The following is a 15490-nucleotide window of genomic DNA, read 5'->3' as shown; positions in this document are numbered from 1 at the left end:
CTTTGGTTTGTAATCTATATTCTAAACATGCTGGGTAAAACACAACCACAAAAACTTGGGGACAATTCCCCCAGGGTTGCAGGGCACAGGGCTCCCACTTTTTCTCTTAAAAGTTGTACTATAATCACAGATGGTGATAAAGCCCTAACCCTGCAAACCTCATTGATGTGAGGAATCTTTCCACAGGTGAGCAGCCCTATTGAAATCCATGGGAGTTAGGCACATAGGAGCTTTGGAAACTCCACTAGGTGCCTACCTACATCTGCAGGCACCTGAACACCTTTAAAAATCTGGCCCATAGTACCAATAATCTTCACAGCTTTAAAGGACATTTCATCTGAGTTGCTGATAGCTGAAGTGGTGACCTCCTGCCTACAGGGCCAGCTCTGGAATTTTGCAACAGGCCTGCCAGTCAAGTTTTTGGTCACATGCCTCCTTGGAGTGACGTGCACCTGTCCACCATTATGCCACTACTATACACAGCAGCGTGCGCACACACAGACACACACACACTCACTCTTTTGCGGCAGTAGCAAAGCCCAGCTGCTTGTTCCTTTCACCCACAGGAATGCATTTACACCAATTTCTGTTTTCAGGTCTAATTTTGAAAGGAAGAGAGCTAGTAACTTAGTGTTATGTGTATATGAAAACAGATTCCCTAATGTGTGGGGGGGTCGGCAGTCTACACACCTTCCACCATGGAGATATGAGCACAATACCCATTGCACAGAAGCAATTATACAAAGTTGTTTTAAATAAGCCCACATGAGGGCAAAATTACCTCACTTTTCCATCACAGGCCCTCTGTTCATTTATTTTTATCTTCTTACACCAAGGCTAACAAACTTCCTTGAACGTGAAAATCATGTAATTTTTTGCCCCATAGTAGCATCCTCTATATAAAAATCTGACCTGTAAAAACAAACATACAGTGGCTGTATACTAAAATATTTCCCAAGTATACCACTTTCAGACATCACAGCTAATCACACTGTTTGAGAGAGCACAGCAATTATATTTTCAATCTCCTCTTCTGGAGAAATAAACTGTACCGATATTTTAAGTTGCTACAGCTTTGAGAGAAGCCTAGAGTAGCTTTTCAGATCCAGCATTTCTTTTTAACCATTTACAATCTATTGGAAGAAAAACTAAACATGACATCAGCAGTGTTAAGATCCTGGTGATTATATATTTAAAAACAGCTATTAGTCAACAAAATAAAAATCATTAAGTAAGGAAAATTAGGGCTTGCTAATGCATGTAATTATCAGAATCATAAATAGAATTAAGGCAGCAATGCAGAAAATATCTGCAGAGAAAATTATTCAAGTATGCATTTGAGTAACTCTTCATTTTAACTTAACCCTTTGAAACATTAATCAAACCATGCCTAATTATAGGAATTAAGGAATTAAACGATGGAATCTTCTAAAAGATATTATTTAAAAGGCAGTTTATACAATTACTTGTATAGATGTTTGTTTTAAAGAGGGAAACATTTCAACTGTAATGAAAAGGGTCTTAGAAAATTAAATTAACAAGGGGGGACCAAGCTGATATGAAACTAAATTAGCATCAAATGCAAATTACAGGGTACTTAATGGTAGAAACAGGTGCAGAGAAGGACCCTAAATGAGATAAATGAATAAAACATCCCTCTGCACAAATGTGGAAGCTGACACAAAGTCAATGATATGAATAATTCAGCAGCCTCAACACTGCTGTTGAGGTCAGCTTTCCTTGACCTTTGAAACAGGAAGTAAAATTCTGTTCAAATTTGAGTGACTGGAAATGTAACAGTTATTTGTTTTAAAAAAAAACCTTTTAAGAAAACCAGAATATATATATTGTATTATAACAAATGGAAGCATTGAATAAATGTATTCCAGAAAAAAATATGCAGAATTAAAAACCTAATAAATGTAAGCTCAGCCGTGCTTATAACATATTTGTTTCACTATGAAATCCTAAGAAATGGTTTTTATGTAAGAATATTCAGGTCAAATAATGATCTGAATATGTGCATACTAAATGGTTTCATCATTTAAAAATACTTTAGCTGTGCTTCAGAAGTTATTAACAGAGTAAAAAAAATTACATTTCAGGTGTCTTTTTTGTTTTGTTTTTTAAATACAGCATTAAGGCATTTAAATTAGTTATGCAAAGCTGAGTAATCAATCATTTTTGTGCTACAAGCTTTTTTAAAATAACTTGGAGAATATCTTTCTGGAACATCCTTTTTCTATAAATCCCAATTTAATATACATTTGAGTTTTAGAAATTATTTATCTTTAAAAATCATCTTCAAGAATAAATCACCCTGACAATTGCAAACTGTTAAGCACAGTACACAGTTAAGACTGTAGCTCTATATTGATATACACACAAAGAGAGAGATTCTCATACATCAAACAGCACATTCTTCTCACATTTACAAATTTGGAGCATCTCCATTAAATTCAGTGGTGTTCCTTCATATTTATATTCATATAACTAAGAGCAGAATAGGACCCTGCATTTTTCACTTTGACAAAATGCTCAGGAAGAATTCTGGGTTCACATAATTTCTAACTAAAAGGTGTGATCCTAATTTCAAACTGAGTTTGGCATTAATACAGATTAATAAGGTATGACAAACAACTAATTTATCCAAGCTGGAAAGACAGGCAAAATATATATAATATATCACCCCTGCTGCTTGTTTTACAAGGTAACAAAAGATGTTAGATAATACAAGTTCTCTCTCCTCCTTTTGTTCTATTAATCTGTTCAGCAGCTTACCTGCTTACCTTTCATCTGTATAATGCACGTCAGACACAAGATGATCTTGTACTGTAGGCTTAATTTTATTTTCTACTTTTAGAACATCAAAGTACCATGCTGAGGACTGAGTCGCAAGAACCTTGTGCTATTAAATTTGCTGTAGCAAAGAAGTTTGGATGGTAGTTTATCTTAAAGTAAGGCCTGACAGTAGCAGCACTGAAGATGCATATTAACGAGATGAACAAAATGATTCCTTACATTGCATAATCAAGTGTGGTAAACCAAACCCTGCTTATTTAGGGTTTTAGTTAATGACTAACCTGGGCTACAGCTTTGTGTGCCAAGCGTCTTTCCCTAAATGATAGCTATGAGAACCCAGCTGGTTCTAATTTTGAAACAACCAGTTTTTCTATTCCCCAAGTGCTAAAGAAAATAATCCCAGCAATCCATGACTACACGCTTTCACAGGGACAGCAGTGAGAATTTGACTGTAGAGATAATTAAAGTCATTCCCGAAACTTCCAAGGAAGAGGGGAAAAATAGGGGAACCTATGACCTTGTTTAAATTACATTAACAACCAGTTAGCTTTGGAGAAGGGCAAAAAAAGAGTCCTGTTTTTATAGAATTTTTTTTAACTCTCCTCTCCTCTAATGGTTACAACATTTGCAAAGAAAATGTAACAGATTGCGACTAGCAGGAAGATTAGAATGAGGTTTGGAGCCTGGATGTTCCTAATTTGGCAAGCACAGAGGGTTTTGGTAAACTTGAATAAAATCATGTGCAGCCACAGCAATCAGAATGGGTTTAAAGGGAAATGATACTGTAACAGCAATAAAAACAATTGGTACAGTATCTGCTTCAAACACTGACAAGATCTTTTCAAAATTAATGTTTTCTGCAGACCTGCCATGAGGTAGGTCTAAAATAATTTTAATATTAACAGAACTCAAGAACATGTCAAACTTGAGCCAATCCTCTGACAATATCAGTTCACCGTGTCTTTCAGAAAACAGTGGGTCAGATCTTCACCAGACATAATTTCATTGCCTTTGATGGAGCTATGTGATTCACATCGGCTGAGAATCTGGCCCAATGTGCATCATATAAATAATGCTTTATTCACATCAAAAATAAATTGGTAGGCTCCTGTCTCTAATGACATTCCCCACTCTGGATTCTGCACAGAATTCAGAGACGGTAAGAAAGATTTTAAAACATGCGTAATCTCTGTCTGCACTATCTGCCTTTAACAGGAAGAAGAGATCAGCTCAATGAGTGCTATTCAGGGCCTCTCAATTAACCTGATTAGTTCAGCACACTGCTCTCATGAATGACACCTTATCTTGAAAATGAAGGAAAAACTTCCTTCCTTATGGAGAGATAGGAGTCCCCTACAGCCAGAAAGATGCAGCCTATCAATGATTAGCTCCCCAGTTTCTTTTCCCTTTCCTAGCATACAGGTCACTGAGACCAGAAGAGGCAACGTCTGATTGGATTTTGTGTCCTAGGGATAGACTGTGCACGATCTCATCTGCCCAGGTGGCCTATGAGAAAGCTGGGAAAGGATGCCCTTTAGGCAACTGCAAGCCCCTTCTTTCAGAGTCAACCAGGCACATGATGGGATTGCTGGGAGCAGGCTGCAATTCATTAACCCTTCAATAACTAAAGCAGCCCATGAATATAATAACTGCATGCGAGAGGCAGAAGGCGACGACGCTCCAACCTTCTGCAGGGCTGTGTAAAACAATGGCTTGTTTAAACATGTTGTAGTTGGGAACTTGTTTCATATTTGACAGACTAATGGGACATAACTATGTTACCATGGCAAAAAAGTATTCACAAAATTCTCTTTTATTTCCCCCAGAACAATCTCAGATTTAAAAAAAAAAAATCATGCCATTACAGCAACACAAATACTGACTAACAGCATGTTACCCTCTCAAGCATGGATGGCTGAGAATGTGAACAGGGCTGGCTCTGTTATGAATACGCTCCAAGGGTTGTTAATCCGGAAAAATAGCTAAGTAAGTTAGTTACAATATTTGAAACATACATTTACAAAGCCCAAATGCCTTTAAGGATATTAATACTCCAGGCATTATAAACCCTCCATGATCTGAAGGATATAAATATTCCAATATTAGAAATCCCTAATTGTTTTAAAGGTATTTATAGTCTACTGTATTAATACTCTGGTAGTTTCTGACAAATTAAGCTACCCCTGGCACTGTGCAGCACCGTTTTGAAACAGAAACTTTTCTCGAATCATAAGGTGTACAAGCTACGACAATTCCTACGCATAATGGATTTTATCTAGGAGTTTTCCTCCTACGCCAGAGCATGGTTTATTCAGTTTACCAGAGTGCCAGAGTTATTCCTGAAGCTGGACTAATTAGGTTTAAAACAAAGTAGCTCGACGTAGCCAAGAGACTGTCTTGTCTATTTAGATGGTAAACTTGCTGGGGCAGAGACTGTCTCTACTACGTGACTGTACAGTGTCTGGCATTATGAAGCCTGGGACAAGGCCTACCTAACAGCAGGAGAGCGGCTCCCTCAGGAAACATGCTGCCACGGGCTCTCCCCCACCACACAGCTGCCCACTGCTCCACTCCTTCAGGAGCTGTACAACCCACCGAGTCATTAATGCCAGGTCATGAAGCGAAAGGGAGCCTCAGACTGAAAGCAAAGTCTATGGAGAGACTTTTAAAATATAAGGAGCTCCAGACTGTGACGTTCACAGCCAGGAGACTGTGACCCCAACCCCCGAAGGAAGATCACAAACAGGTGTCAGGGTGGTCCCGACTCCTTGACATCTCCATATTGCTGAAATAGCAGAGGGGCCGGCTAGATGGAAGGAGGGTTCCAGCGGGGGTGTCAATGTCTCTGCTCTAGACCAAGAAGAATCCAAGGCTGGATTAAGAAGTGGGCTCTTTAGTATTACAGTGGGAATCCACAGGGTATATATTTTTTTAAAAATGCACATTTGGACGTGGGGCGAGACTCCAATCTTAGATGAGTGGCATCAATCAGAATGCATCTTGGAGTTTGCGCTTGCTCAGGCCAGCACAAGGCAGCAGCAGATTTCTCCAAGGGGTATCCAGAGATGCATCTGGGATCAGAACCTGGCCATTACAAGACTGAAGTCATACAGAGAAACATGGAGCGTGTTTACATCAGTGCTAAAGAGCTCCAAGCATGGCTAATTTTCTTCTTCTTTTAAAGCACAGAACTTTATAATGACAATGGAATATGTTTCTTCCCTTCTTGTGACATCCTTCTACAAAATCCATACTAGGTAATATGTTTTTTAACATCCACTTATCAAAGTGACTTAACATCTGGGATGTCAGCCAATGGTTATACAGTGATATAGATGCCAAAAAGTCTAACTGAAAGATTATATTCATAAAGATTACAAAAATGATGAGAATCCAACTGGATAGAAGCGGATAGTTATTCCAGGCGAAAACCTGGAAGGCAGCCTACACAATGATGGAGAAAATTACTGAAAATGATTTTTTGAATACCATCTGATGTTAAAAGAATTGATCTAACTATGGTTTTTCAATCCTTGTGGATGTTTTTTTTTTCACCCAGTAGAGCCACTGACTATAGCCTATATTAAAAACTCTTCCAAAAATGCTTTTTATATTCAGTTCATGAACAGTTTTGGAAGTGTCCAAGAGGATAATGAAGTAAAGCAAAGGAGTTCCTGACTTAAACAGCCAAACTGGCAAGACCCTGACATGAAAAGGGAACTTATTAACACATTACCAGACATCTAGGAATGTTATTTTAATATTTTTTAAAAATTCATTTCAGATGAAAGCCCCCTCTGAAGGGGGACAACGGCTTGGTACGATCGACTTTCTTTTGTGCAAGAAAAGATCACTTTTAAAACAAGCATCTGAGCACAGAGCTGACTGAACAATCCTATTGGCTGAAATTGACATTTTATAACAACATTTAGAATGTCGGGGGGAGGGGAAATCAGTAAATTAAATCTGATTACTGTACACAGAAAGCATTTAGGATCTTTCCAACAATACCTTGTATCCTTAAAAAGAAAATCTCATCTCTCTCTCCCCCTGGCACTGAAAGTGTTACAGAAAACAATAAAAGAACAAGTGTACAGGGTAGGATTTACTGGCATTTACTTTTAATCTACGGTCCTTTGCTCTATGGCTTATCAGCCCTATGTCAGTGCTTTTTCCTCCTTTATATTTCACGAGGAGACCCACATGCTGCTACTGAGAGACACAGCTCAAGTATCTGGAAGCTTTTTGTCAGGTAAAAAGAGAAGAAAAAGGAAAGGAACAAGAGGAAAAGCAAAGCTAAGAGGCATCTATTAGATGTCACTAGGCTTTTGTATTCATGTCAATGATTCAGGATTAGAGTATTTGAAATAATCTTATTGAGAGGAATCAAAAGCCCCACAGAGTGAGAGCCTGCTCTGTAGCATATGGCAGAACAGTGGACAATATCTTATTAAAGATGTGTTAGCTAACACTATTACTTTTTATATTATATTACACAACTATTGTGTCTCAAACAGTTAGCTAGATGGCATAGTTGCAGTATGCCATTTTGGAGGTTATTGAGTTGTTATAAAGCTGTATAGATTTGCCAGCTTGTCTGCTTAAAACATTACATTTTATTTTATTTCTGTTCCTTCCCCTGCCCTGTACTGCTGGAAAGAGAATCCTGCACTTCACCATCAAAAGGAAAAGGGTCCAGAAGTGTACCGAGGACCACTCTGTTCCCACTACAAACACGGTGTGTGTTACACTGATCAGCCACTATGATTTCCGCCCCACTCCCAAATTAGTTTCATTGCATTTCAAATCTGTGCCCTTAATAAGAGAGGATATGAAATATGCAGAATTCACGGATTGCTTCTGCTATATCTTTAAAAAAAAATTCAGATTCAGTTGTGCAAGGTTAAGGAAATTAAAATTCTGTTATAAATGAATACTAGAAGTCTAAACCTTTATTTTCTCTAGGACAAAGCCTTGTTATTGGAGTAACAGCCCTTCTTAGGTTTTTATCTTCATCGGCCTTTACCTTTAAAGGCAGCTAGAAACTGAAGACAAAACAGTACTGTTTGCAGTATTTCAACGACTGCAGTGAAAGTCTGTATAACTGGGTCACTTTCGCACTGTCCAGGATATAATTTCAGGGTAATGAAATAAAATGTCTTCATATAAAGCACAAATGAAAACCTCCAGAAATACTGCTTTCATATCTCAAAATTCTATTTTAAAAGTAGAACAGAAAACTATTTATGACACTTTTTAAAAATCTAAAATACTGTCCCTAGCAAAAAAAAAAAGCAAACACTTATTTGCTACAGTTAATATATTCTGATCATAAACTACCTCTGCGAAGTTGCTAATGTGACACACTGGAAACTTTGTATGGCTTTTCTGTACTTTTCCAGAACTGTTACAGAAGAAAAACTGATACTACAGGAAAAGAGAAAACTCGTAGTAGAAATGATAAATTCTGGTATGTGATATGCTGCTGTTTCAGACAGTAAGTTAAACACATTTCTAGGATGTCACCCCTGCTACGATCTACATAGAAACCACTACTTGCTTTTTACTGTATTTTATATTTATATTTATTAGCAGTATGTTGTGTTAAAGTGATGTATCTCCAGTGTAGTGAAGGGTATTGGAATAGATCATGGTTATCTTTGCAGGCGTGGCCAATAAAATGCAAACATACAGATTGTCATTCTTTTATTAAATGAGGGGCCAATTCTGGAAACCGCGATGCAGGGATGGTGAGCGGGACAGGCCGCACACTGAAAGTTACTTGTTTGCATAAGCAATTGCAGGATTGTGCTCTCGGTTACATTCTTCTGCACAAACCACTGCCAGAGACACAGGCTACACATTTCATATTCAAAACGATTTTAGCCAATCTACAGCAAAATTTAGTATGATCCCCACAAACACATTTCATACCCCTCTCATTCCTAGCAATCGTGTGTATTCCCAGTGCGACAGCAAATGTTGAAATAAATCAGGGGGTGAAGAAAGGATGGTGAATTTATCCTCAGCAGCAACAGTTTAGATAAAAAAAAATTCAGAAATGTTGCATTATTTTCAAAAACTCTTCCCCCCCCCCAAAAAACAAACAAACAAGGAGAGCTTTATGCTGAGTTGTGTGGACTCAGGAAACTCCTTAGGTTGAGCATGTCCTCTCTGCTCCATGACACGCTTTGAGGTAGCAGTTAGCACTAAGAAATTGATAGGTATGAAGGGCACATTTTAAGTTTTGTGAATGGAAACAAAGGAAAATCCCCAGTCGAGGTGGGTTCTCAGTTCCTCCCGGGAATGGCTCACTTCATGGGGAGAGCTGAGAATTCTCTGAACTTCATAGGGGGGCCGTAGCACCAAGCACCGTCAGCTTAAATTTTTGCAGATAACCTTTAAATTTACAGTGCCCAGCTTTCCACGCCCAAGGCCTGATTGTCTAAAGTTCTGGGCAGCTCTCTGTGACCTAACTGGAGTTTGGGGTGCACCTCAGAAAAATTGGGCCAAAGATCTCCTGGGGTGCGCTGCTAAAAATTGAGAACACAAAATTAATGCCCCCTGAAAATACTGGCCCCTAGTGACCAAGGCTAGGATTGTCAAGCTAGCCTAAGGGAATTAGGTGCCAAAAATCACAGTGAACGTTGGATGCCTAATTCTGTTGGATTCTTTTGAAAATCCAGCCCTTGATTCTTAAACCATATAAAGGCAAAAAGTCTCTTCAGGACAGAGACCGTCTATCTACCTGAGACTGGACAACATGTAACACAATGAGACACTGATCTGAACATTAATGTGATATTAAATAATAATCAGGGATAAGATCTGAATGAAACAAAGCCCATAACCCTAACTGCAGATTCAAAAGTATTACTGAGAGAATCAAGTTACCATTAGTGCAGTGTGACATGTTTTTAGATAAACCCAAAACAACATAAAATCAACTGGAAATTCGGAACTGGGTTTCTGAGAGTTTCACAAACCTCTTGAGCGAAGCTCAGACCATGTTAGGAGTTTGTACCATAGTTCTGAAATCATACAAAATTCTTTGTTTTTATCCATCAAATCCAACAAACAAACAACAAGTGGAAATTGTTTGCTTTAGGCCAATTTCTGCTTTGAGATTTTGGGTTCATACAAAGTTGAAACACAAAGTGGAGCTTCAGAGTGCAGGTAAGGAAGAGCTGGGGAGAGAGACACAACCCACACGGACTGAAACAAAAGAAAATTCTTGCACAAACCCCTGTGAAGTTCTCCCCCAATTCTATTTTATTTGAAGCAAGACTGAAGCCCTATCAGGGTTCATTTCTATGCCAATTTAGGAGTATCTCTAGAGCCTATTTACTGAGGGGAGGGATTTCAGACATTTGTATTTGACTCTCCTAAGTGATAAGTTTGTACTGACTGGAGCCTCCATTTATGTTATGAAGAGTCAAGACTCTTTTGGTTACCTAATTTACATGGAAAAAGACTTCAGATAATACTTGACAGATGTACCAATCATAACCAAATCCTGTAGAGTAGTGTTTGGTCGCTATCCTCTCAAAAAGTCAAGTAATGGGCTTAAAGCAAATAACATTCACGCATCTAGGCTGAACTCTGTCCCTTCTGAGAACTTGCATGGAGCATTAATGCATTTAGTCTGTAGGATACAAGAGTAGCAGAACTTTATAGGGCACAGGGGAGATATTGCTCAGTCTGCTGGTACAGACAAGACAGCCTACTTCATGTATGTGCATGAAGGTAACATATTTTATATTCCCTTTGCCACAATCCTCCTTTCACCAATGTATGATCATTAACTTCCACTTTTCTGTTCCTACAATGTACCTCATTTTGGATTAGTGACACCAAAATGGCTTCTCAGTTTACTCTACACTTGCATTAATATTGACTCCCTTGCCCGCATTATCCACTGAACAATCTACGTTTCCATAAAAGTCATCGTGCCTTCTGATGCAGGGCAAGCTGGAGACACAGCATGTTAGACAAACCTCCTATCTCCCAAAATACACCTAGCAGCGATTGCCATCAAACTCCCATGCCTGATTGCGAGACAAAATGGAGCTATGGCCCAGGGTAACAGGGCTATCCCCCAGGTTCCTCTACAGGCCATATGTAAAAATAGACCAATAGGGAGCATAAATGAAGGCAGGTGAAGACAACCTTAAAACGCAGTCTTGCAGACCGACCATGCTGGCGGTTTAGTTCAGTTCAGTTCACCGCTGGTAACGGGGCTTGGGGTGCAGATACAGCCAATTGGGCACCTGTTTGTAGTGTAAGACCAGAACACAGAGTGTGCTGCCAGAGGGACAGACGTCCCTTTGCTAGGTGTTACTAGCACCCATCCCAGACTGTTTCCAATGTCACTGAATGTGCTGAAATCTCCTTTGCCACTCTGGGCCTGTGCCACACCATCTTGTTTCACGATCAAGGTTCTGTGGGCACTGAGCTATTTCCCTGCATCCAAACACCCATTGCTTCCTCACAAGCAAAATCCCAATCCTGACATCACCTCTCCTCTTTGATGATGGAAAAGCATCTATAAACTACCTGACTTTACGGCACTTCAGAGACCTTCCCTGGGCATGTAACGCTACTGTTAAATGCATTCATTGCCACATCTGCACTAGGCCTGAACAGAAGATTTTGGGGAGGCAATAGGGTATAACTGGTGCTACTTTCCTACAAAACACCTTTATTTCCTCTGCAAGGCATTTTGGCATGAAAGAGGATGATCAGGCCCATAAAATACAATCCACTACATGATGACTTTTAAAGCCGTAAAATGGAGGCAGTGAAAGTCATTCACGCCTCTTTTCCTGTCACTGCACTATGAAATCCTACCTGCAAATATAAACATTTTCAGGTTAGAGACTGAACTAGTTCAAAAACGCCTGAAAGCAAGTCAGACACCTTGGTGATTGGGTGCATCCCAGAGAGATAAGAGAAAAATATTGATCGATCCGATAACTCCTATTGACAACAGCCCTGATTGGGCCAAAATAGGTAAGCAAATGACAAATGCAATTTATTCCTCAGAAGTTGGGTCCATTTCAACGTAAGGAAAGATGGCAGTACATGAAGCACTTCAAAGTTTTCACAAATTAAGGCCAGAAGGATCCATTATGATCACCAGTCGGACCTCCTGCAAAGCACAGAGTACAGAAATTCACCTGGTAAGGATTCTATCAAGCCTAACAACTTACAGTTGAACTAGAGTGCATCTTCTAGAAAGACACGAGTCTTGAAATTCACCTAAATAGGTCCTCTTTTAAAATCGGTACAGACAGAATTCAGGAATAGTATAGAACCTGTAGACTGAACATGACCCTTTATGCTGAAGTTAATCTGCCACGTGTTGGAGACTGAAACAACGATCTGTATTTATCTTAACCAGCAGGACTACTGTGTACTAGATCCATCCATAAAGGGTAAAGAAAAGCATAGCAAGCATTGGTATCTCAATTGACTATCTAGATCCACAATGATCAGGTGGGTTAAAAAAAAGTTTGCAAGAGGGCCAAGTTAAAGAAGCAGTTTTCCCAAATCAAGAAAAAATATACAGCTCCACTTTCCACCCTATGTGACTTTTGTCATTATCATCTTTTCTGATTCCTACAAAGCAAACCTAATTAGGAAGCTCTCTCATTAGTCTTCCAGAAAAATTAGCACAGCTTATGCTAATTACTCCTGTAAAATTTAATAAACTCATTGAAATGGGAATAGTCTAATGAGGTTTTATTTATTGAACTAAGATAACTGTAAGGGAAAAGGTTAGGATACAAGGATATCTGGTGTGGTAATAAAACTACAATTTATTCAATTCCTGCACAGGAATTTTATTGCAAATATTTTAAATTCAAATATGAGTTACAATTTGAATGTTAAATCAATCTAGAATTTAATATAATAACATCAAGTGCTACATTTTTACTTTATCTAGGATTACTATGCAGCCTATTGCTTCATTTGTAACAGAAATCGTGCATTTGTGTTGTGACAATAATATCCTTTTACAATTAGTTCTTGGTGATAGAGCTTCGTTTAGTTACATGTAAAACTGGGTTCATGATCAAGTATACAGGCAATTCTAAAAAGATAATTCCGCATACATTGTGTTTTTTCTCTGAGCTTCCTTGAGATGACTGGTCTCTAACAATAATAGATTTATACCTCTCTTCAGAGAAGAGATGGATGCTAAATTTCTCTAGGTCACTTTTATAGTAGACTAAAATATAAAGTAATTTTCTAGACTGTTCTCACATGCACCTACTGAAATTATTAACCACACTTTTAAGTAAGTAAAAATATCTAACTTTTAAGTTGACTGTACAAGTTAACTTGGTAGCCACAAAGACTGCTCTATCTGTATCTCACAAATGGCTTTCTTGAATAACCAATCAAAAAGAGAGTCGGCAGGAGAATAGGGCAGCATTTTTCATATAAGTATGGTTGTCTTAAAAAATGGTAAGAGCTTAAGTGGTGATTCTGTGTTAAAGTCAGATTAAATTCAAAGATAAGGCTTTATCAGACTGCAAGGCATGTGGGAGTGCTTTAGCCCAAATGTCAAATGAAGTCTGCAAGCTCACATGCAAATAAAAATAGCTAAATATGGTTTTACATATCAATTGACACAACAGCTTAAGATTTTATGCATGCAGAAGCGACAAGCGCAACTAAACACATGTTCTGACTTGTGCAGACTTTTTTTTACAACAATTGTTAAAGTACTCCTCTTAAGATATAGCAGCTCCATATAGATGTCTTCATACTTTTCAAACCAAAAGGAAAAAAAAAGAATAGGATAAATGTCAAGAGAAACATCACTAAAGCCACTAACTGTATAAAGCACGTACTTATTTGGCCTAAATTGTCTGAGCTAGCCACGGCCAAGAAAAGGTTTTAAGTACCCTACTGGGACAGATGCAAAGCGGCAACAATAGAAGCCACACTAATGCGATCCAGGTAACACAATCCTGTTTCAAAAACACAGGGAAGGCTAATTACAGCACTGCTGAGTCAAATTTCTTATCCCACTGCAACCCACAGGAACAGGTCAAAATCAAATGTTATTCAAACCACACTCATATCAACCTTCTGTATCAAAGTCACAATTTAAAACCAAGTGAAGAACTTAAAAGCTTAACCCATTCACAAGCGAAAGGGGGTTCAGTGCAGGTGGCGAGGTAAGATTTATATTATAACCTAAACAGTATTCAACTTGTTTTTTAAAACTGGTGTTCAAAATTGCAAGCTTTGTATCAGTTTAACTAAATACTGCTAATTTGATCACTACTAGGAAGTTAAACCCATTTTTTCATATAATTGGTTTGTTGTTTTTTTTCCCTTAAAGCTGCTGAAAATCTGTAGGGTTCAGTTTAAATGAATTGCAACTAACAGCTCTGCATATTGGATCATTAAACAAAATATTTCTGTAAACCAGCTATCAGCATCTTAACATTTCTTTTTTCAGTACAATGAAAAATGCATATGAATTTTGTAGCTTTCATGTAGCTCAAAATGCCACTTTAACACTCTATTTTATACTGTTCAACTCTGCATCCTACTTAGAGATATCTCTACAGAGATGTGTTTTTATGTGTGTTCTTTTACTTCCCCTGGTGTTACCCAATTCTAGTATCAGGTGAACAGATGCATAGGTAAAATATATATGTTCTGAGATTAAAACGATCTCAGGATTAGATATTGTAACGAACCAAAACGTTTTCTCTAAGCTGCCAAAGCATGCACTTGCTTAACAAACTCAAACAAGACACAAACCTGAAAGACTGCCTAAGCACAATGCCAAGTGCTGCCTCTCTATGTTCTCTTTTATATAATTCTGTTTTGATGTAGTGCTGAACAGATCTGACTCTACCTTTTTTCATAAAAATGGACACTCCAGCACAAAAGGTATTTTGAACTTAATACAGCGAACATTAACTCAGACAATAAGACAAAGAAGAACTATACTCTATATTTTGCCTTTCCTGTGCATAGGTTAGTGTCCCTTCGGGGTCCCTGTATTCACTGATTACTGCATGGTATTGCTTTCCCTGTTTGATGACAGACAGTTTCAGTCCTTCATGGCCATTTAACTCTCGCAGAGTAATGCCACATAATAAACTGTTTATCATATATGTTTCTGTACAATGAATTTCAATAATTAAAATATAAAAATGACTATTTGGCTACAACTTTGCATAATTTGCAAACAGACTGCAAATTGCTCAGAACAACTAAAACAGATTTATCGTTCTACAGTGATTTACTTGGTCATGTCAGATTAGTAATATGGATCTGTTTAAAAACACGATAATTAAGACAGGCAAAATGAATTAATCAGCTGACAATACAGTCAAAATAGCACTCCAACCAAAGAAAATAACTGGAGAAAATCTTAGTTTGCATATTTTTTAAACTGTTCTTATGCATAAATAAAAACCTTAAAATGTAGATGGATTACATCCAACAGAACTACTGTAGATAAAAGTGATAATGATTCAAACATTTTTCAAATTAAAGTTAAATATTTATAAGCACCCAACCACATTCCATAAATCACAAACTATTATTTTATTTCTGAAGCTTCCCTGGCACAGCATGTGAATTGAGCCACAGAAAGCCAGCAAGAAAAATATCCCCTTTAGGAACATGAATCAGATACAAACACTAGAGCATT

The 15490-nt window shown here is 38.0% G+C and overlaps 1 protein-coding gene across 8 annotated transcripts in view; it reads right to left on the bottom strand.

The window, feature by feature from the left end:
- The window catches only part of EBF1 (EBF transcription factor 1), a 325480-nt gene that overhangs the window by 284608 nt on the left and 25382 nt on the right, over nucleotides 1–15490 (bottom strand). The window lies entirely within an intron of this gene.

The sequence above is a fragment of the Gopherus evgoodei genome, chromosome 8 (genome assembly GCF_007399415.2).
Source record: "Gopherus evgoodei ecotype Sinaloan lineage chromosome 8, rGopEvg1_v1.p, whole genome shotgun sequence".
NCBI classification, from domain to species: Eukaryota; Metazoa; Chordata; order Testudines; family Testudinidae; genus Gopherus; species Gopherus evgoodei.
The sequence above is the reverse complement of the archived record's forward strand: the minus strand, read 5'-3'. Positions and strand labels throughout refer to the sequence as shown.